This window comes from Sphaerodactylus townsendi, linkage group LG03 (assembly GCF_021028975.2).
Source record: "Sphaerodactylus townsendi isolate TG3544 linkage group LG03, MPM_Stown_v2.3, whole genome shotgun sequence".
Classification (NCBI taxonomy): domain Eukaryota; kingdom Metazoa; phylum Chordata; class Lepidosauria; order Squamata; family Sphaerodactylidae; genus Sphaerodactylus; species Sphaerodactylus townsendi.
In genome coordinates, this window is record NC_059427.1 from 70447238 (window position 1) to 70451492 (window position 4255).

The following is a 4255-nucleotide window of genomic DNA, read 5'->3' on the forward strand; positions in this document are numbered from 1 at the left end:
CTAGATTGCTAGAATGAAAATAAAAATGCTTTAGTACTAAACTGATTTTGAGCACAATCTCATGGGGGTGGTGGTGTTATTTTGCAGAATCCAAACCTTTTGACTTGTTTCTCAGCCATTTAAAAATGACTTACACAAAATCATTTGTGAAAAAGTGCCAAGGTCACACAGCGAACTTGCCCCAAGAATAGACGATGAATCTCTGATTTGCAACCACATGTGTCTGTGTTTAAGCTGCCAGGGTAGGCTTCCACCCCCTTTCTTCAGCTATGTCAAGAGGGTGCTGTGGAACTGTTATGGATGGGCTTAGACAAGGTCAAGGGTTCAAGAATCAGTGGCCCTAAATCAACAGTAACCTTCTAAATGACAGCTTTACAAGACTAGCTCCTTTCACTCAGCTAATCCCGGGGCATGTGAAGGATGAAGTTTGATTGGCTGCCAAGATCCAGCTTCCATCAGGATCCAGAAGCATAAGTGTCAGCTGTTCGTATTTAGGGCTATGGAAAATCTCATCAGTCTGTTAATGCAAAGTTGTGTAAGTTCCCTCTAATAGGCTGCCTTTCTCTTCTAAGACTCTTCTAAGACTTGGGGATGCAGCATACCACATTAACACTCCTCTCTTCGGCATTGGGACTATGCAGCAAAAATATTGCCCTTTGAGCTGCCAACAAAGCCACACAGCTGTGAGATAAATCACCATATTCAAATAGGATTTTGGTCTTCCAAATCTTCAACCCACCAGCTTCATCAGCTGATGGAGAATAGACATAACTGTGAGTCTACTTGAAGACAGACCACAACGTATACATTTAGATATTAGGCATATTTGGCAATGAAATACATGCTCCATTCATAAGGAGGTAGAAGGAGGTTGCAACTTTCTATCAACCTCTGCTCCTGTGCTTAACAGCAGTCTGATTTACAGACATCCGCAGGTGATTGAAAAGTGTCAGGTTGAACTCCAACCTGGCTTTGGCATGGAAACAGCCTTAGTTATCTTGATGGATGACTTTTAGTAGAGACTGGATAAGGAACATATGTCTCTATTGGTTCTTCTCCACAGTGCTTGATGCTATCATCTGTAGAAGAGGCAAAATTGGGAAGCACCATTTTGTAATGTTTTAGGTCAGGCCTTGGAGGGCAGAGTACAGAAGAATGGAGCTAGGAATCTATAGCTCTACCCCAAGGCCTTTGGACCATGGTATTCTATGTGGTTCTATTCTGTCTCTCATGATTTTCAAGCTGGGATGATTCTAGAGGACAGATGTCATTCTACTTGTTTCTCACTTTCACCTCTACTTTTTAACTGATTTTACATTAGTTGTGAATCTGGTGTCTGGAGTCAGTAACAGGCTGGATGAAGAAAATGTGAGGTTCAGTATTTAATGGATATAGATGATTCTACGTTGAGGAGCGTTTTTGTGTAAGAGAGTAGAATCTGGAAGACCCAGGTTTAACTCCATATTCTGCAAAGGAAGCTTGCCCTGTAACACTGGACCAGATGCTGGCCCCTTCTGCACAGCACAGACAGAGTGGGTTGCAGTCGGGATAAAATGATCTACTCTCCAGGTTTTTTTTCTATCCCCAGGCTGGGTTTATTGGCCCACGTGGAAGGGGCCACTCTCTCAGCCTGCCTGGCAGGGTTGTTATGAGAATAAAATGAAGGAGATAAGAATGATGTCGTACGTCACTGTAGTGTTTAAATTCCTAACTTACAAAAGAGTTGAAAAATGAATGGGGTTATACGCTCCCTTGGACAAACAGATGCCCAGCTTGGATTTGGCATTACTCCTGAATGTCCACATGGCGTGGCCTAGAATGCTTTTTGGCCAACTAACTCTGATGAACCTGCTGCAGTCATTCTGAGAGATGACTGATCTGGTCATGGTTAGCCTGATTACTTACAGACTATTCTATTGTCAAGGACACCACTCTGTATGAACAAGAGAAGAAGAGTTTGGATTTACACCCCCTTTTCTCAATCTTTAAGAGTCTCAAAGCAGCTTTCAATTCCGTTCCCCTCCCCATAACAGCCACCCTATGAGGTAGGAAGGGCTGAGAGAGTTGAGAGAACTGTGACTAGCGCAAGATCACCCAGCAGGCTTAATGTGTAGGAGTGGGGAAACAAACTTGGTTCGCCAGATTAGAATCTACCTGCTCTTAACCAGTATACAGCAAAGCTTAAAAAAGAAGTACAGAAGACAGCAATGAGATGATTTGGGGTTGGAGCACTTTCCCTATGAAGAAAGACTGAAGACTCTAAGACTAGTTTATAAAAGAGACAACGAAGGGGGGGGGGCATGATGGAGGTTTATAAAATTATTCATGGGGTGGTAGAGAGTTGACAAAGAGAAACTAGAACTTGAGGGTATCCAATGAAACCAATGGGCAATAGATTAAGGATGGCCAAAAGAAAACACTTTTTTACCCTGTGAGTGATAAAATGTAATCTCCACTGCCAGAGGATGTAGTGATGACTACAGGTATAGACAGCTTAGTGGATTGGTCTATCAGTGGCTATTAGCCATGATGACTAACGAAAAACTTCAGTGGCTCATTACCCATGAATGCTAACCTTGGGATTCTTCATTTCTCTTGCTTGCAGAGGGCTCTGCTCATATTTCTCTGTTTACATGCAAGGAGGCACTCCCTCCTTTTCCCAGAGTTTTTCTGCAGAGAGCTCTTCAGGCCTGGTTCTCTTAACTCCACCCACCAAGTGATTCTTAAAGGCACCCAGTGGTCAAGACTTTTAAGGTACACTTATGTTGATGTTACTGTTCCCAAAGTAATCCTCCCCCTACCACAAATGAAAGAGGCAAAGCAATTCTCTGGACCACAGGCTGCTAAAGAAGGGAGGACTATTCTACAGCAGATATTTTTTCCTCCTTTCTTCCTGTCCCTCCCCTCCACACAACACTTCCTGCTGTTGGTGCTGCTGCCACCCAAGAGGCTTGTTATTTCCAAACTCTCTTTATAGAGATATCTTGAAATATCAAAAGAATTAGAGGTCAGTATTGTGTGGATGAGCTTCTTTTCTGTTACTTGAAGTAACCAGCAATATGGAAGGGAGGGCAAGGGGGAAGGCATGCAAAGCAATGCGAGGGAGAGTGAAGGCTGGCTATGGGCTCAGGAAAGATCTCCAGGGCAAAGTTGTGCTCACTGGCAAATCTCTCTGCTCTGGTGGTGAAGCAAATTAAAAGTCATGCTAAAAGTGGTCTTGCTTGTCACAGAAAGAATGGAAAGTGAAAACGAGGCTTGAGGGAACAGAGGTCCATACAAGAAATCTTGCTGTGACAGACATTCGCCCCATCACAAAGCAAACACATTGTGCGTAATTGGCCATTGAGAGACAGTAAACATCTGAATACAAGTTCCACAAAGCAACATCAGGGAAAGGCCCAAGCCTCTATACCCTGTTACTGGACAACCAGAGGAATGGCCACTGTGTGGATAGTTGTACTAGATGGACTATTCATCTGATCCAGCAGGGTTCTTTTTATGTTCACTCAAGAATGTAGAACATCCTTATTTATGCTTTTTGTCACTTTCCCAGGAGACCATCAAGCCTGCTATGGAACTGGACTTTTAATTTAGGTTAAGTTTGCTGCGGACCTTAGCTTCTCCTGATTTGCTACAGGCTTGCTGTATTATGTGTGTTGTGTTATTTGCTCTCTTTAGTTTTTTTAAATAATGTGTTACTTCAAGTGATCTACTTTTATGATTACAAACTGCTTTGGAGAGTCCCTCAGGTACAAGAAATACGATTCCCCCCCCCCCCAATAATCCATAGATTATTTTCACCTTTTTCACATGCTAATTTTGCAGTTCACACTGTTACTAATGGCATGGGACAAGGCCAAGCTAGGTTTTCCCTACTTGTCAGTTGGCTGTCTAGGCAGTTTTTCACTTTGAGTTTGTTTCTGAGGCCTTTACTCTCTGGTTTAATTGAGGCCAACTGTTGGCCAGTTCCATCCCTCAGGCACTTCAAAGTTTCCTCTGATCTGCTTTAAAGATATGAGCTGAGGTGCATCCACAAGAAATCCACATGGTCCCTCAGGGCTTCTTACAGAGCCTTTCCTTGCAGCAGCTTCCAGCTGGCTTACTGACAACCCAACAAACAGATCAGCTGCTTTTTCTACTCTACGGGATGCAAGAATCTAGCTTGTGTGTTTGTCAGTTTGTTAAGCTACTGCCAGGGAAGATTCTGGACAATGTTCCAAGTTGGAACAATTCTCTTTTTTTTTTCCTTGCAGAT